Below are 23,926 nucleotides of genomic sequence, written 5' to 3'. Positions count from 1 at the left end.
GTAAGCAGCTATGCATCCATTTTCGGACACGCCTGACGTGATGCTTCATTCCTTGTATCTTGCAAAGCCAGGGCATTCAGAAAATAGTCTGTTTGTTGTAAGATCATTTAATTAGAATGAATAAAAGCACCGCTGCTCCGGTAAAATGACTATCCGGTCGGTGCGTAAATTACCCAGGAACTCCAGTTATCTTTGTGCGTTACTGGAAAGGCTTTTGTAAATCCGTGAATAGACATATAGTTCATTCAGTCTATAAGCTTGCATTCCATTACATAGCTACACGTGTGGATCTGGGTGGATGCTTCATCACCATCATCACAACCATCATCATCATCACTATTTCCAGTATTGTTTTTTTTTTTTTTTTTTTTTTTTTTTTTTTTTTTCCCCAATGCCACATAATGTTGCCCCAGTGCAGACATGACTGTTGCATATTCATCCTTGCCCTACCGTCCTCGCCTTACAGAGGATACTGTGCGTCTCCGTGAGAGTGCAACGTCATTGATTTTCTGTCAGGCTGATCTGGCAGGAACACATGAAGGCGTGAGAAGCCGTGCAGCCGTCAGACACCCAGCCTCCCTGCCTGCCTTTTCCGTCTGTCTGTCTGTTTGCCTTTTATTCCAACCTGTCTATCTACCCCAGTGGTCTGTCTGTCTGTCTGTCTTGTCTGTGAGTCAGGCTTCTATCTATTAATGCTGCAGCTTGATGGCTCCAGCATGGCAGTAACAGCAGCCTCTGACAGACAGGCTGTAGTCAGTACAGTACCCACCCATGCTAAATGCAGTCAGTATATGCACTGGTGCAGATGCTTTGGATGCAAGTGTCTATCAAACGGCTCATCCTTCAGCCTCTGTCAGTATGACTGCCTATCAGATGCCCATGCAGCTCATTTTTATTCGACGCCCTCCCTCGATCTTTGTCTGATTGTGAATCTCAGCATCATTGATAGGAATATCGCAATATGGTTACCTCTGTGCTCTATGAAGACATCTTGGATTTGTGTTGCTACAGTAGGAGAGACCAGTATGTTCCTGGATTTCAAGCCAACGCTATTTAACATAAAATATAAACCAGATAATATTTCTGTCTCTAACATGGGATACAAAAGGGTTTAGAGCGTCACTATGATTCAGCTGCGTTTGTTTAAGTTCTTTATTCTGTAATGCGCAGTGAAATGGCTGAAAAAGACCAAAAAAAATCATATTAATGTTCAGGTTGACTGGAACAGTGAGGGTAATCTAAGGTCAAATAGGTCAAGTGTCAATGAGAGTAATCTGAAGTGGGTGCTGTAGTAGTGACTGAATTCTTGTGTCAAGTATCAAAAACTCAAACTAGGATAATGGATGTTAATACAGTTAAAGATATACCACAGTGCATGACAGCAAAAGCCAAACTAGTGACTAACCCTAATGGAAAGGCATGCAAAACTGATGTGCAACACAGTTCATCCCCAAGTCATCAAGTCAAAGAACTGATTAAAACCTTTGAGATCACTGCAGTTTTTGTTGGCTGTTTTCGACAAATGGACTGTTTTCAGTTGTATTTAACCCATAAAGATCCAGCGCTAGTTTTATGTCAGTTCCCAAATGAAATTTTCTCTATATCTAACCTTTAAGTGATTTATCACTATTTATTTACAATATTATCCTTTGAATTTTGTATTTTATCAGAATAAATCAGGTATTTTCCTGTAGTTAATTTACTGATCATGTAAATGGTCATAAAAGCCCAGATTAAAGTTGAAGGTTAATATATCAAAAGCCGAGAAAACTGCAGAAAAAGTGACTTTTTCAGTCAAATCTATCATTTACTGAACATAAACCAAGTGTGTCCATCCACTGTCATTGATCCAACTCCATGGGTTTTACAGGTGAATCAATGTTGTAGAAGATGACGGTGTTTCCGCGATAAACTACGGAGCCTCTGAACTCCCAAATGAGTCATATCTGATGACCATGAAAAGATGAATAACTGTATTTTACACCAATTATTTACATGTATTGATAGGATTAGTGGATCAACAGGTATTAAACAGTTCAGATCAGTAGAGGCTTTGGTCGGTGTTGGATGTTTGGGTCTTTATGGGTTAAGAGTCCTGGACATTGTTGGAAACCCCCACAATGTATATCATTAATCAAAGCAATTTCAAGGCTTTTGTACTAATGGGAAATTATTATTCTGCCAAATCCAACCATTTTGAGATGATAACAGACTTGTGAAAATGTTCATCCCTGAAAGCTATTTGCTGTGGTTGCATAGCAACATCAGCACCTATGACACAGCATCTGCGCTGCTTCACAACAGGCTACAGGACGTAGGTTTAGAGTGAGTGGTTGGGCTGAAGTGAATATTTTCAACTGAACTGTTTATTTTAGCCAGCAGAGAGCACACTTTATGACTAACATCTCTGTCATGTTCTTTTCTCATCACAAGAGCACATAACACACAGGAAGCCCTTATAATTGAACACTATTTCTAATTTCTTTTTTCTTCTGCCTGTTTTCCGTCTGTTTTCATCTATTATTCACATTGTTTCTAATGGCTCCCAAAGTGAGTTATCCAGCTCACTTTGAAATATATGGGTCACTACAACCTGGGCCAAAAATTACACTACTAGCCCTGTCTGCAGAAGATGAATTCCGGAGTCTTGAAGGAGGCACTGAATGAAGTCAGTGAAAGGATGATAGTCATTGAGTCATAAGCCCTCAGTCTCACTTTGACTCAGCAGGAAACAATGTGGATTTAATCAATGTTTATAGCTCACCAAAGAAGCATTTGTCAGAAAATAGCAAACAGATAAAGAGGTTTTCATCAGTGGTTCTTGTAAAAACGCTGCTTTTGACAGATTTGTTTATTAAGTGGATAGAGGAGTTGGGCCATTGCATGCTCAGTGCAATGTTAAGTTCTCAAAAACAGCAGTGATTTGTGTGTTCACTGTGACTGATATCTACTGTCAGATGGACTTGGGACTGTCACATAGAGGTTACATGAACAAATATGCACAGTTGTAGATTTCAGATTGACTTACAGTAACTGAATGAAGCAAGAAATAAACATAAATGAGAGCTTTGTACCATTCTGTAGAATAAAATCAAAAATAATAAAATTAAAGTCATAAACAAGTTAGCATTAGTTGAAAATAACTAGGGCTGTCAAAATTAATGCATTAATGCAGATTAATCCATCAGTATGATTAATCTGATTAAAAATTTTAACACAATTAACCCATCTGCAGTGCAGAATGACTGAATGTCTCTGGCAGCACATTTGAGGCAGTTTGTCAAAGTACAGTTAGCGTCACGCATGCGCAAATGGACAGTTGATCCTGTAGTGACAGGTAGCAGAACCAACTGACAAAGGTGGAAGACACTAAACAGCACGTTGGCTCTTTGGAGGGAAATATGAGGACAAAAAAAAGCCAAAACAGAACAGTTGTTTCAAGTTATTTTGTTGAAACTGTTGAAGGTGCTTAATAAACACGTTAAGTGCATTTATATTCCCTTCTTTCTTAAGTTTGTTTGCTTGTGCAAAATGAAACGCGATTAATATAGATTAAAAATGAAAGATATTTAATTGTGATTAATCGAAATTAATCCACAGCAACCCTGTGATTAATCTGATTAAAAATTTCAATTGTTTGACAGCACTAAAAATAACACAATGAGGTGAATGATATGAAACTTACTGACTCCACATGTAAGATAACCAAATCATTTCCACTTTCAAGTGAAAAGTCGTTCTCTATTCCTCTCCTGTCACTTTGCAAGATCATCATTTTCTTTCTAGACTGTGCTATTGACTGCCTTGTATTTCATTTAATAGATTTACATTCTTAAAGTTGCAGAATGCAATGATAAGGATGTTCAGTGTAGTAGCAGAACCATCAGTATTTTATTATCAAGACTATTGTAGCATCCTTGAACAAGTGTGTATCCTCTCTGTCTAGTTCGTTGACTATCATGCTATCCTGTCTTCCACATTTTGCTTGGACCAGGTACTTTTTGGGCGTGATACATGTAAGAACCAAAGTGCTGCTGTAATGCCTCTGTCAGCAGATAGGATGCACTCTGTTTAGAAAGCACTTTTCCTTCCTCTTTCCTGAATATCTTCCTCTTTGTCAATCTTATCCCCCTCCCTTCCTCTGTCTGTCCTCAGCAGATCCTCAGTATCTGTGTGGGATGCATGTAAGGTTACATGTGTAGCGCAGGCGTGGTTAGTGTATGAATCGAAGCTATTTTACGCTAGTTAATGATATTTTTCTTTTTCGACTGCATCACGTGATTGCGTGTAAGGTTATAATGTAGTTGTCTGCCGATATGGATCCCCGTAGGCTGTGTCTGTGAACTTTCTAGTGAATTACACACACTCCCACATCCCCACACAGGTCACAGGAGGGTAATATGATGAGACGCTGAGGTCATGTTTACGGTCAGCTGGCTATATAGACCACTGGTTCCAGGGTTAGATTTTGTTGACAGCAGCAGGATGGTTTAAAGAAAAAAGTGGTTTCTTGCCCTTGAAAAGTGGACTTTTCAATAGTGCTGTGCCTGTGTTTTAAGGGCAAATGCAGTTTCTTTTATTCGGACTCCCATTCTCATTGGATGTTCATTGAAACTTTTTCTGTAGAATAGAATTACATAGTTATTATCACTGGTATTGTTAATATGTGGTAGCAATAACTGGGGCTCAGTATTAAAAGCACTGCCTTTTGAGATGTCTATATATTTATATATTCCAATACACATGTGTCTTTTCTTTGTGGTTTACTTTGTGGACATTCTCAATTGTAACCCTACCAAATATTTCAGTGTTATGCAATTTTACTTAATTTTACTCATATATTTTATTATTTATTTAATGTAGAATAGTTTTGAGTGTTTGTCCTCTATAGATTTGGGAAATATAAGAATTTGTTAATTTGTGAACATAAAAAAAAGAGTTTAACACCGTAAATAACCTCTTTTTCTGTTACTCAGAGCCAAAAATTCAAAGATGATTTGACATTTATCACAATCATGCATACGAAAATGTTTATTGTGGCAACATTATTGCCCACATTGCCAAGCTTTACAAATATCTATTCATAGCACAGCTTCAACACTCACTTTGTTTCAGTTGCAATTTAAAATAAATAAATAAATAAATAAATAAATAAATACATAAATATATATATATATATATATATATATATATATATATATATATATATATATATATATATACATACACACACACACATACATATATATACACATATACATACATACATACATACATACATACATACATACATATACATACATACATACATACATACATACATACATACATATATATATATATATATATATATATATATATATATATATATATATATATATATATATATATATATATATATATTTTTTTTTTTTTTTTTTTTTTTTTTTTTTGCTTATTATTTCATGCAGTATCTATTTTTTCAGTAATCTATAAGACAAACAGAGATGGTATTTTCCAGTAAAAAACAATACTTCTCTTTTCCTCTCTGTTCCACTTCATATCATTGTTAATCTAATTTATTTTGATGTTTGACTTGTAAAATGATTATCTGTGCAAATTTGTGACATTTGACATTTGTTGACTAAAAGATTTATAGATAATTTAAAAGAATAATCCTGTTAGTTCTAAACACTGCAGAAAGGGTTCCACTAAAGCTATAAACTGGGTAGTTTAGTTTCCGTGCTGAAATCCAACTGTTTAATGTTATTAATGTTCTTGATGTTTATTGATTCATGGCATACACAGCATTTCCAAAGCTTGTTTCGCTTAGTAGGAGGTTTTTCAGTCGTGCATAGATGTAGAGTTCTGCACTGGGTTATGGTGGGAACCAGGAAGAGACTGTGGCTTGCAATAGCCAGGAGACATCTGCTTTGCTTATATTTTGCGGCCACAGCCATGTTTCACACTGGAGTGTGTATACAGTCTAATACCGATGTGGAGGCAGCGTCCCTATGGTTCCACGGGGTCCAGAAGGGTTAAATCAGTGGTTCCCAACCTTTTTCGGTTCGTGACCCCATTTTAATATCACAAATTTCTGGCGACCCCAGACATTCAAAACGGAGACATTCTTTTGCTAAAATGTGTTTGTTTTTGATCATGTAATAGTTTGCGATACTATGTTGCAAATAAATGTTAATTTTATATGACATTTAGTCTATATAATGTATATTATTCTGGACAGAGGCAGAAAAGCCAGGTGTAGATTACTGCACAAAGTGAGAATTGTATTTTCCTTGGTCAGGATATATACAGTCAGTCCAGCTTGGATTTACAAGGCTGACAATTAATACTGAACAAACAAGAACTCGAACTATGAATTATGAAAGAGCTGCAGCATCTGAAACTGACCACAATGAAGATTTAAAAGATAAACAGTACCACAGTGCTTCAGTTTCAGCTTCAGAGTTTGCCATGTCTTTTATGGATATTGATTGTGTCTTGTCACCTCAACATGTATTTTTTTTATTAGCAAGTTGTTGTTTTTTTAATTTAAATCAATTACAAGAAATTTCAAGCGACCCCATTTAAATTCCAGGCGACCTCACGTGGGGTCCCCACCCCAAGGTTGAAAAACACTGTTAAATCCTGGCTATGAAAACATATTATATTAAACAAAATTGTGTTGTTTCTTGATTTGACCTTTTATTAAAATCCCATTTATAAATACAATGACGTAAACACAATGTAGAAAATGAGAGTCTGTGTTTATTATTTGTGGAAGAATACTTCACTGAAACTGAGCATGAACTGCCTCCTCATTAAAGTGAAGTGGAAAAACAACAGCTTCAACAAATCAGGAGAACTGGAAGCAAACTGGTCAGTATCCTAACAGAGACTGCCCATTGTTGTTCATCCCTTTAAAGGCCTGTGACAATTATGTCCTATGACTCTGGGCCATTCTGCACTACTGAAGATGCTCTGTGGAAGCGTATCATTAGTCCAATCTGTGGTGTGTTTGTGTCTGTGTGGTCCACGGGACTTCCCACCACAGCACTGTTGTTTAAAACAGGCTGAGATGCGTGTCAGTGGTGGTGGTGGGGGGTGGAGGGGGGCATAAACGAAGGCCACTCTCTCATCCTCATGGCTCCTGTATGTCCACACAGACCTGCTTCCATAAGACCAACATCTAAACATTAAAATATTTCACTCAACTTACAGCCAGAAACTTAAAATGACATTTAGGCGTTTTTTATATGCTAACATTGAGGAATTCTGAATAAAGGCAAATATACTGGCATACGTTCAAGTATATTAAGGGTTTACAATGAGGCCAAGTACGTTGGAGGCTAAAATCCTTTTGAATAACTCAGATTGCAGCAAAATAAGTATTGGTTGTGTTGGTGATTACATCCTGCAAGGCTGCATCCTATACTGTAAGATAAATGATAATTTGCTAATACCAGTGTGTTTGTATAATGTTATTTTTTGAGCATTTTTGGGGCTCAGAATATAAAAACATTTTCTCCAAATACATTCTGAGATAAACATTTAACCTGTAATTGATCAGCTGATTTCCTGGTATTGTGGCTGTTCCAGTATTCATTTAGAGCAGGGGTGTCAAACTCATTTTGGTTCAGGGGCCATATTTAGCCCAATTTGATCTCAAGCAGGCCAGACCAGTAAAATAATGACTTAATAACCTATAAATAATGACAAATCCAAGTTTTTCTTTTTGTTTTAGTACAAAAAAACCCCAATTAAATTATGAAAATATTTACATTTTACAAAAAAAAGATGTGAATAACCTGAAAAAACTGAAATTTCATTTGAAAAATTAGTGCAATTTGAACCATATTATGCCTCGACTTATTATTTATACATGTGCATTTACACACAATGTTATATAAACATTTAGTAACAGGCAGAATATTGTTAAAATTTTGGAGTTTGGAACTAAAATTTGAACAATTTCTACAATATTCCATCTCTTATTATTAACACAACTACAGATCACAGTGGATCCATAAATGCACCACACATTTAGTAACAGGCAGAATATTGTTAAAATTGCACATGTCGGGTTGTTCATCTTTGTTTTTATGTAATTATTTATTTGCATTTTATTGTGGAAAAAATAGTTTTGTAAATGTAAATATTTTCACAGTAATGTTATTTTTTTCACTTAAATTTTTTCCACATAATTTTTCACAAAGAAAATTTGTCGTCATTATTTATGGGTTATTGTGTTGTTATTTTTACTGTAGATCACATTGGTCTGTATGTGGAACCTGAATCAAAATGATTTGGACAACCTTGACTGTTCAGAATAATTTTTGCACTTTCATCCTGCCGGAATGGAACTTTTGGCGGGCCAGATTTGGCCCCCGGGCAGCATGTTTGACACCTGTGATTTAGAGCATTCAAATATGGTATTACCAGAGATGAAAGAGGCAGCACTGACTGATAAGATGAAGTTATTCCTCTGTCTTATTCATCAAAAACAAAAACAATGTGGCCATTTAAGATAGAAAGCTGCAGAAGGATGCTGTATTTCTTCTATCCTGCTTATACAAGCATGTGTAAAATAACATATAGCCCCACTTTCCGATGATACTACATAGCCTATTCTTACTTTCCTTTTTTTTTTTTTTTTTTGACTTGACATTTAGCTTGAAGACTATTGGCTGCGTGAATTCATACATGTCCTGTGTCTTATTTTCACAAAATTAGATGCATATTTGCAACACCATTCATAATTTTGATTGTCATACCTGTTAGCTTCCTTCAGGTCAACATTATAAAGGTAGTTTCTGATTGGCTGTCAGAAGTAAATTCATCGTGCATTATGTTTAAAGCCTTTCTAAGGCCGAAACTCTAACTGTTCCCTTTACGTCACAAGAAAAAGATAACGCTACTAGCTACAGATAAGCGGATTTTTCAGTAAAAACAACATATAACATTTCCAAACTGTAGTAAGCTGAAGTACACTTAAATGTACCTTACATTTAAAGAACCTCAAGGATACAGAATTGTTTTTACGGTAAGTGATTCAGGAGCAGGATCTTGACCTTGAAACTCTTTACTGCAGTGCAGTAAGCAGATGTGAAGGCAATATAAACTTTTCAGATCACTGCTGTTTTCATGCAACATTGTTTTATCTTTCTGAAGATGCCAACAAGCTGGTAGAATCCAGAAAGTAAAGGAGCATCTCTCTCGTTAGAGCTCATTAAAATCTCGGCGGGCCCGGGGGCTCTTTGGGATCAGTCCAGATGAATGGGGAGGACTGGTCATGGGAGGCGTGGAGGCTGCTGGGAGCCAGCCAAGACAGCCTCTCTCACTGAACCCTTTGTCAGGCCTGTCAAAGCCTTCTCATCACACTCAGCTGTTCACTGTAAAACACACTGATCATTATGAACAGGCCAGAGAGGGAGAATAACAATGATGTGGCAAATCAATATTCTCCTTTTCAACTAATAACAGAAGCTGAGGAGTGAAGTGAAAGTTCTCTCTAAGTTCAAACACAACTTAAGTTTAGAACAGTGTCTCTGTATCAGATCTAACTGCATGTGTGCATTGATTTATCTAAATATCTATGTCTCACTCCCATCCCAAAGGCTAAACATTTGAGCTGAAAAGTGCTGCTATAACTATATACAGAAATACCATTCCAGTTTCATTCTGACTGTACATCAGCACCAATGATGCAAGGTGTGTTTCTGTCCACCTGTTGTTATTCATATTTTCAATTTGCATATTAAAGAAGTGGAAACAGCATGAATTAAGAAACTTGAAGTATTGTAAACATGTTTTTAAAGTTACGAGAAATCGAAAAATTGGTGTGTTGTTTAATCCATATAGACCCAGTGTTACTTTTATGGACGTTCCCAAATGATTTTTTTCTCTTAACTTTTCTTAAGTGATTTATCACCATTTATTCTAATAATATCATCAGTATTTTGCATTCTTAAGTGAAAATCAGGTATTTTTCTGCATTTAATTAACTGATCATGATTGGGTTAGGGTTATGTCCATAAAGCTCAAATTAAAGTTGAGGGTTATTATGTCAAAAACAGAGAAATTGGAGGAAAATGTGACTTTTTTAGTAAAATAGATCATTAACCAAACATAAAAACAAGTGTGTCCATCCACTGTCATTTATCAAACTCCACGGGTTTTACTGGTGAATCAATGTTGTAGAAGATGGTGTTTCTGATAACCGTGACAAGATGACAAACTGTATTTTACACCGATTATTTACATGTCTTGATAGGATTAATGGATCAACAGTTATTTAAATTTCTATATCAGTAAATGATTTTGGTTGCCAGTGGGTGTTTCGGTCTTTATGGGTTAAGCTCATATGTGAATAAATGCATTAGAAACAGATTTAGTGAGTAATTATGTGTTTGTGCGTGTGTGGACCAATGAGGAGACTGCAACATTTGATGAATTAATACAGGAAACAAATATAAATATTGTCTGGTAATAAAAGAACACCATGTGCAAGTGCTACCTATGTCCAAACTCCCATGTCAGTCCAGTTCAGGGAGTATGTTATTCTATGAAATTCTACATGTAAATCATGTCTGGATTTATGTAATTTCTTGCACATGAACAAAGATAAATATCAATCAGACAGGAGAATGATATTTATACAGAAACAGCCCACGACTAATCAGCCAAGCTATTATGTCAACCAGTAGCGGTATATTTACAGATATGTCAGTACAATATATAATTTCATACCATTAGTACCCTTTATTCCAATACAAAAGTGATACGTGAGGTGTATTAAGTAATATGATTAGCTGTGATGCATTTTAGATTGAGGTAAATTGAGTTTTATTTGTAGCGCATCAAAATAATGATTTGCTATTATCTCACAGCTTAAATAAAATGGGTTTTAAAATAGTAAACAAACCTCAGAGAAAGAGTGCATGGCCACAGCAGGGATCAAAAAATGTCCTTTATGGAAGAAAAAACATCCGTCAGAAATGGGCTCCAGGTAGGCGGCCATCTGCCTTGACCAGGTGGGGTGAGTGGAAAGAGGAGAGAGAGGAGCGTAGAGAAGAAGTAACAAACAACACAGACACTGGACGATACAGTTAAATACTAGGAAAGATGGAGTTGAGAGCCACACATCAGGAATGAACAGCTGCAGAACCACAGATACCTGGAGAAAGGACAGAGTGAGAGGACATAAAGGAGAAAGCACAAACAATAACAGAGGGTAATGGTATGTAAAGGTGACATATGTAATGGGGACATACAGAGAGAGGAGGGGTTCTTCACAGGAAACCTACAACAAAAGACCATGCAGCAGAACTGAAGGATGGATGAAGTGTATTATTCACATTATATTTAGGGATGTATATTCACATGATGTCATCTTCAATGTAAAACAGCTGTAAATAACATTAGTAATACCTAATGATATGACAACATTATCTCTTAAATGTCGTCATATCGAAAATTATTTTTTGTGGAGGCGTCCAAGTAATACATTTTGTCTATTTTATCATCTGCATTATTCCAGCAGAAAGGCAAACATTTTTAATTTACTGATTGTATCAAGGTGAGAAAAGGTGAACTCAAAGGTCGCATCAAAACAGAGAAACTGAAGCAAAAGTGACTTTTTCAACCAAAAAAAACTAATAAGGCTCTGAAGTGAATGTGGAAGCATTGTCATCTACAACACTGGAAGCAATGGAAGCATTGTCATCTATAACACTGATTCACCAGTAAAACCCCTGTGTTTTGATGTAACTTTTGATTTACTCTGAGCTTCAAAGAAAATTTATATAATCAGTAAAGTAAGATGAAAAATGCAAAAATCAGAGCAGACTATGATGATAGATGGTGATAAATTACTTAGGAAAGGTAGGATGTAGAGAAAAATTCATTCGGAAGTCTCTGCAAACATAGTTCTAGGTCAATAAGGGTTAATCACACAAATCAGCAAATATAGGCATAGTCAATTTTAGACATTTAGGTGAAACCTTTATTAACTGTAACTCTAAACAATATGTTTAGGTAATACTTACTTAATACTTATTGCCTCTAATTCAGTGTTTTTCAACCTTGGGGTGGGACCCTACGTGAGGTCGCCTGGAATTCAAATGGGGTCACCTGAAATTTTTAGTAATTGATAAAAAAAAAAAAAAAAAAAAACTACGAATGAAAAATATTTAGTGAGTTGACAGAGACAATCCCAATCCATAAAAGACATGCCAAACTCTGAAGCTGAAACTGAAGCACTGTGGTACTGTTTATCTTTCAAATGTTCATTGTGGTCAGTTTCAGATGCTGCAGCTCTTTCATAATTCATAGTTTGAGTTCTTGTTTGTTCAGTATTAATTGTCAGCCTTGTAAATCCAAGCTGGACTGACTGTACATATCCTGACCAAGGAAAATAAAATTCTCACTTTGTGCAGTAATCTACACCTGGCTTTTCTGCCTCTGTCCATAATAATTTACATTATATAGACTAAATATCATCTAAAATTAACATTTATTTGCAACATAGTATAGCATAGCAAACGATTACATGATCAAATACAAATTAATTTGAGCAAAAACAGTGTCTCCATTTTGAATGTCTGGGGTTGAAAGAAATTTATGTTGTTAAAATGGCATCACGAGCCAAAAAAGGTTGGGAACCACTGCTTTAATACATATATTTCACATCACCACATGTAAAAGAAAGACATTTGTTTTATGTGTTAGTTCAGCTTCTAAATGTGGAAAATGTAACTGATACATTTCCAATGTAGATGTGGTGTCAGCCATGAACTCTAGCCCCTCCTCCACCTCCACCTCCAGATCTTCCTCTTTGCTTATATATCTCTATAAGTGGAGAGGGTCACAGTAACAGTTGCTGTCACTTAAAGTAAGTGGTCTAATGGATGCGCCTTCAACAAGCACCAACAGCCCTTTCTCACAATTGCAGCAGGGCAGATAATAAGAACTGCCATCACAACAATGGTGGAGAGAAAAATAGCTAAGTGACATCTTTTTTACGTGTGAAATCTGTAGATGATTGATGGCTGCTTTTGAGAGAGCCGTCCAATGAAGCTTAATGTAGGTTCCCCATCTCGATCTCGTCTTTTATCAGCGTGTTGTTGAAGTATCTCTTTGCACTTCAGGATCCATGCTTGAAAATTTATGTTTGACTAGACACTAAAAGGGAAACTCCATTTATTTTACACATCATAATCAGTTTATTGGTCATGGGGCATCCCTGCACATCATGTGAAAAGAGTTTTATAGAGCTCCGAGCTTTGGATGGACCTCTGTAAAGTCACGGAAAATGACGCTAGTGTCGTGGCCGTTGTTTCGTCTTGTCCGTGAAGATAACACATTTAGAGCCATAGAGTTTTCCCACACTGGCCATTTTCCAGGAAGACTAATGAAATAAAGTTAATATGGTAGATGCTTGATCATGTTTTCTGGTGCTGAAGCTATTCTCCAGTTAAAATGGATTATGGTTTGTTTTTCTTTTTCCTTCATAGGATTAATTTTGGCAGGTTCTGACGTTAAACTGTGAAACAAAACAACGACACAAGACCGTTTGGCGCAAGTTGAGTATATCTGGTGACAAACTGACTACGGAGCAGCTTTGCTTGTGGTGTGAGACCGATCCGACTGTGATTTGACCCAGAGAAGGCGTCCTACAGGAGAGGTGTTGCCTGTAGCCACTTTGCAGTTTATTCCTAGAGATCTGACAGGAACTAGCTGACAAAGAATGCTGCCGTCTTACGCTTTTGGCAAGATAGTCCTGAGCACCTGCTTCTTGTGTTTACTTTCCGGCTCTTGTCCTAGACACATCTAAGACTGAACAAAGTCAACATTCTCATGTGGCTTTTTGCAATATATTTAGGTGCCCGTCTTTTGTATGCGAGAAAATCAAACCAAAACTTGCGAAAAATACAAACACATCTGCTACATCAGACCCATAAAACTCTACAGTCGGTGAAAAATGCCAAAAATCCAGGCTCTTCCCCTACGTTTGTCTCCCACAGGTTTGAGTTCAAGTTACAGTTTTTAATGAGTAGCCAACCCTTTCAGAAAAAAAAAAAAAAAAAAAAAATCTGTGCACCTTGATTGCATGCATGTTGCATACATTTGTAAATTTTTAGTAGCCAGTTTTGGTGTTCGGGTTTATATGAGAGTAATATTATTGTTACTGTGCTGACGTATTAACAAAGATGAGTTACAGATCTTCCGTGTACAAAGATGATGCACTGATGATACAAAAGATTGAGAACATCATATGGATGGATGGATGACTTTAGTTTAAAAAGATCTAAATATAATACTAATGCACACAATATCACTTTTTCCCCTTTTTAACCTTTCTTGTATTTTATTCTTTTATTTAGGTTTTATTTATTCTTCTGTATAGCACTTTTTCCTTTTTGTACAGTTTCTATGTCTTTAAATCGATTCTGTATTTTTTTCTGCTATTTTGGTTTTAATTATTCCTCTGTACATCACTTTGGTCCACTGCAGTTGTTTTAAAGTGCTTTATAAATAAAGTTGGATTGGATTTTTCACTGTATTTTCACCCTCATTTTTACTTCCTATGTGAAGATTTGTGTTGCAAGAGATGAAATGACATGTGGCCTTTGAAAAACAGGTCTGGTGACAAGGAAGAGGAGACAAGGGTGGAAGAATCCATCCATCCATCCATCCATCCATCCATCCACCCACCCGCTCACTCACTCACTCACTCACTCACTCACTCACTCACTCACTCACTCACTCACTCACTCACTCACTCACTCACTCACCCACTCACCCACCCACCCATCCATCCATCCACCTACCCACCCACTCACTCACTCACTCACTCACTCACTCACCTACTGACTCATCCACCCACCCACTCACTCACTCACTCACTCACTCACTCACCCACCCACCCATCCACCTACCCACTCATCCATCCATCCATCCATCCACGCTGGTTGAAAGAATTGCTCAAAAACTGTAAATCATGTTCATTGCTCACTCACTCACTCACTCACTCACTCACCCATCCATCCACCTACCCACTCATCCATCCATCCATCCATCCATCCACGCTGGTTGAAAGAATTGCTCTAAAACTGTAAATCATGTTCATTGCTCCCATGGGAATGAATGGGAATGGACCTTCATCTGGTCTTCTAAAGGGGCGGAGCTGTGGTGAAACCATATGACACTGATACAGGAAAAGACTTCGATGAAGACTCTTGTTTTGCAGAAATGTCTTTGGTTCTATATGAACTGGAAAGAGTATGAAAGTAGTACCGAAACAGTTGACTGCATTTAATTATAGAACCGGTCCGTTTTGTTGTAACTGCCTCCCAGAATAATTCTACTACCCATGTTTCTTCTCTCATCTTTGACTCCCGCTGTGATACAGTCGCATCCAATGTAGCGGCCGATTAAGTGTGTACACTCCCGACTACTACTGTCTGGCATGCTACATGACATTCATGAATATTGTGTTCCCCAGAACCTGCTGCAGACATCCTATTGTGCAGATGTTTCACTGATAGGGTGTCTATGATCTCTGGCCCTGCAGCACAGAGACACAACAACACACAGATGGTTTCCTCTTTCCCCTCATCACTGTGTTTAGATTGGAATTAGCTGCTGCACTTCATCAATTATGCAGCGAGGCAGCCTCTGTCTCCTCATCTGCATGCTGATCCCTTTCCCTTTGAAACAAAGTGCCAGGCTGTTCGCTGATAGAAGGGTTTTACTCAGCATGGAGCAGGAAATCATGACTCCACTCATCTCACTTAATGGTATATTTAACAATTTTGAAAAACACGATGGATTTAATTCAAATTACCCTTTTCTCTGTTGTTATTTCATCTACCTGAAACCAAAACACCTTTCATAGCTTTTAGATCCAGCTCCTTATACCGTTTTCCAACTTGCCTCTATCAGTGCTATTTCACATTATGCTGCTATTGTTACAACCGTCATGTAAATTGATTTATAAATGTTGTTTTACCACCTCAGCTAAATGTTTCCTCGGGGAAAAACCCTGCAAAGTCAAATGTTGTATGCCCTTCATTAAAAACACCCCTCCTCTATTCTCTCCTATCTGCTTTTGTTTGTCAAATAAAACGGCCATTAAATACAAGAACCATTTCTAACATAGTTTTAATTAAATAGTCCCTCATTTTGTTTGTCCAACTAGGACAGACTCATCTGTCCGCTTACGTCTGAACAAATATGAAGTCATTTTCAGATAGACAGCTCTAAAACATGAGCAAGTGATGACAATTTATTGATGATCTGGGATTTTTATATAATATGATAGATATATTTTTCACAATGGAACAGACATTTAACCTTCAAAGACCTAAAGCATCTGCTAATATGAAATATTCAATGGCCCTTTTTTTCCCCTTTATTTTTCTTTTGCAGATGAACAAAGAAATAACAATACCCCAACTCTGGCAGAAAAATATAAATCCATACTTACAGAAAATACATACTTAAAAGTAATTACTATAAAATTGAAGATTTTCTAGATTTTCAATAACCTTTAAATGTATCAATACATCTTAGCTTTTTTGCAGGTTCATTTTGTTTTTGTTTGTTTTTTTGGTCGTTCATATGCTCTGTCGCGAATATGAAAACACAGCTATCTTCTGAAACATTGATACACCAGTTGTAAACGCTTTTTTTTTTTTTTTTTTACATTCAGTTACTGACATATTTTAGTAAAAAAGTAAATTTTTCTTCAGTTTTCTCTGTTTTGATATAATAACCATTGAATTTACGCTAAGCTTTTTTGAACATCTACATGGTCAATTAATCAAATATAGGAAAATACCTGATTTTTACTGAAAAACTGCAAAATAAAGGGGAAATATAATAAATGGTGATAGATTACTTTGGAAAGGTTAGATGTAGAGAAAAAAAGAATTTGGAAATCGCGACAAAAACTTGAAAAACAATCTTTTATCGCTTGTGATGGAAGAAGGATGTTCAAACACAAATATGCTGGGTCAAGAAAAGCTGAAGTTGCAGACGCAGCTTAGTTAATAATACATGCAATTTCTGCGAAACATGGTTGAGAAATCTACCACTGAAATACAACGAGAGTAAAAATAGCTTTACGTGAAACAGAAAGTTACCATTGTCCTTCAGTTCCCTGGAGCGGTGTGCAGAATTTAGACCAAGTTGAAATTGCAGATTAATTTTATAAGACCTTCTCTCAATGTCTATACACTAATATGGTTTATTTAGTATAGTTTTTAGTTTCTAATAGCAAGACGGTAAGCGCTACCTGTGTACGTCATTCTGAATAAATGTAATGGTGCAGCTGACCTGAGATCAGACAAAAGGTCTTGCCACTCTCTCTGGGAGAAGCAGAGGCAGAAAATATACAACGTTTTTTTCCTGTAGGTTACATATCCATCCCAACGTTGATAAAAAATGAGTTTGATCCTCTTTTTTTTCAAACTCCCAGTCAGTCGATTATGCATATGAAGCACTGTGAAATTAGCCTCTTTTGTTTGGTTCTTGCGTTTCTCTTTTAACATTTGAATTGGCTCGATTATACAACAAAAAATCTGGCTAATCCTTACATCCCTCTACGCCTGCCTCCACCCGCTCCTCTGTCTCCCTCTGTCTCTCTTGCTGGATTTCCTCTGTTTTTCTGTCTTGCTGTGGGGGAAACAAAGGGAACAAAAGAATGAGAGGAGACAGTAAGCTTCTCATCCACTGTAGTGAGTGGAGTGGAGCTCTCAATAGAGCGCTGGGCAGACTGGGTGGACTGGAGCTGCTCTGAGAACTAGGCCAGTGGATTGTTGACAGAGTCCAGAGTCAGGACTAGATGAAACGGAGGATTACTGAAGAGGAAAAGGGGAAAACTAGTCGATATGTTGCACTTTACCAGGGGTGAAGGATTATTATCTGAAGGGATGCAGGGTGAAGGAAGGGTCTCTATAAACTGGTTGGACTGAAAACCATTGGAAGAGTTGTACCCTTGTGTGAAGAGATGTTGCAGCAACAAAAAGATGATTAAATTAAAGATTCATAATTAAATATTTACAGAGTCTCTTGTTAAAATTGCAGAATACTTCCATATATCCATCTTGTAGGAACAAGTTCTAAAAATGTGCCAGTACCATTTTGTGTACCCTTCAGTGTAGAAAAAAAAACTATAATAATAATGATTAAACAATACAGCACTTTTAGGAGATGCATGTTGAAAAATTATTATAAAACATGATAATCATCATAGGCAGGTTTACCACAGACTTGCACTTTATGGACAAAAATACTGGGACACTTCACATCTACCGCTTGTAGGACTTCACTTTCTTGTTGATTAGTAGCTTCATGATCAAATATTCCTGTCAGTTTTTGCCAGTTGTTTTTTTATCACAATAAATATCAAATCAATATTTTTATTAAGTTTAAAGGTTGATTTTTCATCCTGAGTGAGAGCTGAAGAAACCAGTTTAAAATTAATTAAGTCTGAGGCGTTTTATAGATTTTTAGATGACAGCGGACACAAAATTATTAAAGATGAAATAAAAACGCTCATCATCATCATCATATTTATCACAATATTAAATTATATACTGTTTTATAGCTCAGCCCCATGTTAGTAATGAAACACCTGAATTCAATGTGTCCTGATACTTTTGTCCATATAGTGTATCTGATGTCAGAAGAACAAAGTATGAGTCTTGTGGCTGTCATCTCTCACTTGTTTTTGTCGTTGGCAGCAACACTACACCAGTAGTAGGATAGAGCTGACAGACAGCTGGTGCACTGTCACAACTTACCAGGTGAAACAGTGTTCCGCACAGATGAGTAGAGGAAATACATTACAGTAATTATGTGGTTCAGAGAATATAACATTACATAACAACCAAACCAAAGAGTTCAGAACGTATGCATGTACAGTACCATTGCCCCAGTACCCTATACTACACAGGTGTCAAACATGCGGCCCAGGGGCCAAAACCGGCCCGCCAAAGCTTTTAGTCTGGCCCGCGAGATGAATTTGCAAAGTGCAAAATGCAAAAATTACCCTGAAGATATTAACACTCAAGGGCATCAAACTCAAAAATAACAGCATAATAACCGAGAAATAATGACTCCAAATTTTTTTCTTGGTTTAATGTGAGAAAAATAATGATATTATGCGTATAATTAATGGCAACACCATTTTTTCCTCTTTGATTTATTGCAAAGAACATTAAATTCTGATATCCTTTAACAATAAAATGTCAATAACCTGAACAAATATGAACAACCTGGAATGTCTAAAGAAAAATAAGTGCAATTTTAACAACATTCTGCCTATTTTGTGTCTTGGTAGATCTGCTCTATAATGCACATGCATAAGTTGAGGCATAATATTGATAAAATTGTACTTACTTTTCTTCAGAAATTTCAGTTTTTTCCAGTTATTCACATTTTTTTGGTTTTGGATAGAAAGAGTTTCATCATTTAATGTTATTTTTTGCACTAAAAAATTTGGAGTTGTCATTATTTATAGGCTATTATGCTATTATTTTACTGGTGTGGCCTGCTGGAGATCAAATCGGGTTGAATATGGCGCCTGAAAGAAAATGAGTTTGACACCCCTGCTATACTAGGTTTTTTCACACCAAAACCATAGTAACTCAGAGAAAACAGCTGTACTGGTAGTGAAACAACAACCTCTACCTGACTAGTTAACTAGTAAGGCTGCAAAGTCTGGGGAAATTGACACATCACTTAGCAAGCTAGGTTAACAAAGGCAAATTTAGCCAAACTTTGAGTTAACCCAGCATTTTTGTTATTAATACAAGACATTTAAAACAAGTGGTGCCGGGCACAACAAACCCCGCCCCTTGCATGTATTATAGCTTATTTTGGCATCGATACAGCTGATGTCATCATGTTTATGCGTGTGCTGATGTCAGTATATCATTTGCCTCTATATGTGTATGTATATCTATATAAGTTTGAAGTAAATTGAAACAAAATTGATGTTTTTATAGACATTTGAAATTTCACCCATTATAAGTAAATATGAGAAAAAAAAAGATTGAAAAAAAATTCATAAAAAATTTGAACTTTGACCTACTTTTCCCAAAATGTAGCCACATCTATTCTGGGTCACTGGCAATCTATAAACCCAATTTGGTGTGAATTCAACTGATAGTTTTGCTGCTACAGACATTTGAAATTTTGCCCATTATAAGTAAATGGGAAAAAAAAGCTGTTAAAAATTCATTAAAAATTCAACCAATAGTTTTTCTGCTAGAGTGTTAACAAACAAACAAACAAACAAACCGAACCAAAACCAATACCCCTTGCCTCCTCTTCCTCTTCCTTCTAATAATAGTGAGGATAATGCTTTAATTGTACACTAAAGCATGTATTACAATTATAAACATCCTACGTAGTATATTAAATGACTGACATAAGTGAAATAACAGTATTTTTTCTCTAGTGGGAGGGTTAGATGGGATGGTGGTTTCATGAGGATCCATATAGTTTAAGAACCACTATTTATTGCGTTATGGACAGACATACACTCCATATCGACTAGATTCATTTCATGGATCAAATGAAAAGTCAGATGTAGGACGACTAAAAGACAACAAGGCTTAACAGAGTCTCGTTCAGGCAGTAGAGTCATAGAGCCTGTGGAGGTTCTATGGCATCCCTAATGTGTGTCGACATTAGGGATGATATAGTCTGGTGTTGTGCTCAACTTTAACTGGCATGGCTTGAGAGCACTGGATGGACTAATGAAGAGAAAATGCTCAGATAAAGGAGCTGCGTGAGGGAAATGTAATTCTGTGGAGAGCAGGGATTGTCACTGGAGGGAAGGAAGGAAGAACTGGGGAAGGGAGGATTCTTTCTGGGGGGAGCAGTAAGGTTACATCCAGATCACCTACGACGAAACCTTGTGGGTGGGTCTGTATAAATGTTGCTTTATCTTGAAAAGACACAGATCTCACCTGTCGTGTGTTACTGTGACACTTCTATGATTTAATGTCATATTATCCTGAGTTGAACTTTGCGCTACTGCAAGTTATTCATCCTCCGTAGACGCAATATGCCAGACTTCATGCAAAATAGATGGAAGACGTGCAGCTCCATAGCTCACTACAGACGGCGTCGCTTTATACTGAGAGGGACAGTGATAAAAGAGGGAGGAAGGAAGGAAGGGAGGGTATTAGAGGAGAATGAAAGGTGAAGTGTTGAGGTGAAGTCAAAAATTGAAATGACGAAAATTGCACTCAGCCTGTAACCTGGGTGTTTGTGGAATGGGATATCTCGTGGAAGGGTTATTTAGAAAAGCAAGGAGGAAATAGAGTTAAAATGCATATTTAGCCATGATATGTTTACACTGGGATGAATCCGGTCTTGTCTTTCAGTGTATGTGTGTGCATAAGAGGTAATCATGCATGCCCTGCTGAGTTCTATTTTTTTTTTCTGAGACAGGAAGTGGTGATGTAATAGCAGGCTATCCAAAAGCTTTTTCACACACTCACTGTCTGCAGAGCTGTGTCGCTCACATGCTGATGTATTTGCCCCACGGCCACTGTGATTTCCAAGTTCTGAACCCACTGGAGAGCAGTGGTTATAGTCAGCCTCTGCTAGAGATAGACACACACTTGTAAACACATTTCTGAAGTATAATATTCACAAACAGAGAGCTTTGTGACATAAAGAACTCCAAAATTGGACTCTTGGCTTCTCTGTTTCTGTGCTTTTGTGTTTTTAGAGTCCAAGTAAGATAAGCTAAAGGATACTTAAACAGCAGACATAAGCTAGAAATGACCTGAGTAATGATCTTTATAATTGCTAACTTATCATTAAATATTACATGTTTAGCAAAAATTCCAAACATGCTTACTATCTTCTGTGTACTGTAGTGTTGGTCATTACTCATATTCAACCACAAGGTTAATTAGTTTGTAAATCACAAGCATTGTATAATTGCAATGCTAAAAAAAATGCTAACATTTTTCTTATTTTGTGCAGGTCTACATATCTTCTTCAATATGTCACTTTATTTCAGTCAATCAGTCAAAGTTTATATAAAGTTTATAGCACTTTACAACACAAAGAAGACCAAAGTGCTTTACATCTAAAAACATAATCAAATTATAAGATAAGTTTAATCAAATAAAAGTGAATGAAGCAATAAGACACAACACAGTGATAAAAATTTTTTGTTTGTATTGTTGATTTTGATCATGTTTTGCCTTGTCGAAGCTCAGATGCTAAAAATTAGACTTGCTGATTTGTCAAAAAAAGACATATAATGAATATTATAGTCTTAAGTTTGCAATTCTTTTTATCAGTATGTGTGTTTTTCCCACTCAAGCTCAAACATACAGGCTTAAACTAGTATAAAGAATACAAGCCCTTCAGAAAAAAATGTGCTGTCTTCGTTTTTGCAGTTTTTACCCAGTGATTTTGCCTGCACAGTGTCACTGAATTAAAAACATCACCATGGAACTGGACTGGAATATTTAAGTGTGTGATTGTGTTTAACCCATAAAGACCCAAATAGCAACTGGCGACCAAAACCATCTACTGAACTAAACTGGTTAATTTAATCCACTAATCTTATCAATACATGTAAATAATTGGTGTAAAATACAGTTTGTCTTTTCATGGTCATCAGATGTGACCCATTTGGACATTCAGAGGCTCCATAGTTACTGTGGAAACACTGTCATCTTCTACAACATTGATTCACCAATAAAACCCATGGAATTGGATCAATGACAGTGAATAGACACTTGATATTTTTGCTAAAAAAAAGTCCCTTTTTCTTCTGTTTTCTCTGTTTCTGATATAATAAGCCTCAATTTTAATCTGAGCTTTTATGAACATCTACATGATCAGTAAATTGAAGATAGGAAAATACCTGATTTTCACTGAAAAAAATGCAAAATACAGAGGATGATGTTTCATTCTGTTTCTACTCACTTTGACATAGACCCAACAGAATGGACGTTAAGCTTGAGTTGCTTCACTGTAACTTTTATTTAACATCAGGTACATACGTGTTACTGCAGCCTCCACTAAACCCCGGTGAGTCCCACACCGAATATGGTCCCCCTCGGAACATGTAACAATATATTCCGCTTGACACAGATGATGGTAGGATAAATGGTAACAAATCATTTAAGAAAAGTGAAAAATAGAGAAAAGGTCTTTAAGGGTTAATTACATCTCTATAGAAATATGGAAAATTTAACCAAAAGACACAAATCTTGAAAATAACTGAGTGATGTAATTCTTCTCTTACATATAGTTATTTAATTTACTTTTAATGTTTAAATATTTAAAGTATCTCTGAGTGCTCTCTCATATGTGCGGTAGATGAGGCTGTAACATGTGACACATGCCTATTTTTAGGACTAATAACTGCTATCATATTAGCATATACAGCACATAATTGGTGGCACTGTGGTGTAGTGGTTAGCACTTATGCCTCTTAGCAAGAAGGTTCCATGTTTGACCTTCACTTCTATCTATGCCACAAGAATTTCCTCTGGGTCCTCCAGTTTTCCCCACCATTAAAACAGGTACATATAGGTTAATTCTCCTGTCAGTTCCCCTGACTATGGTGGTGTTGAAGATCTTGAGTTGGTCCCTGAGCACCTTCAATGGCAGCTCTAATGCTACATGCTAATGCTAATGCTAGGTAGCCTACTGTATGAGGGTGAGTAAAATGCTTTAACCTTTATTAATTACATACTTCATACACTACATGCTGTACTCTTACTGATTTTGGCAAAGAGTGAGTCCTGCTGCTTTTTTCTGCGTATATGTTCATTCTTCAAAATTCAACAAGGTTTCTCTTGTTTGCATTGAGGTTGAGGTTGTTTAACCCTCAAAAACCTAACCAGCCCCCAGCAACCCAAAGAATCCACTGATCTAAAATGTTTAATCACTGTTG

At 36.6% G+C, this 23,926-nt stretch overlaps 1 protein-coding gene across 1 annotated transcript in view; it reads left to right on the top strand.

Annotated features, from left to right (window-relative positions):
* mtss1lb (MTSS I-BAR domain containing 2b) overlaps positions 1-23,926 on the top strand; it is a 99,719-nt gene that overhangs the window by 942 nt on the left and 74,851 nt on the right.

Source organism: Sphaeramia orbicularis, chromosome 3, assembly GCF_902148855.1.
Source record: "Sphaeramia orbicularis chromosome 3, fSphaOr1.1, whole genome shotgun sequence".
Classification (NCBI taxonomy): domain Eukaryota; kingdom Metazoa; phylum Chordata; class Actinopteri; order Kurtiformes; family Apogonidae; genus Sphaeramia; species Sphaeramia orbicularis.
Note: the sequence above shows the minus strand (reverse complement) of the source record. Positions and strands in the feature narration are given on the sequence as shown.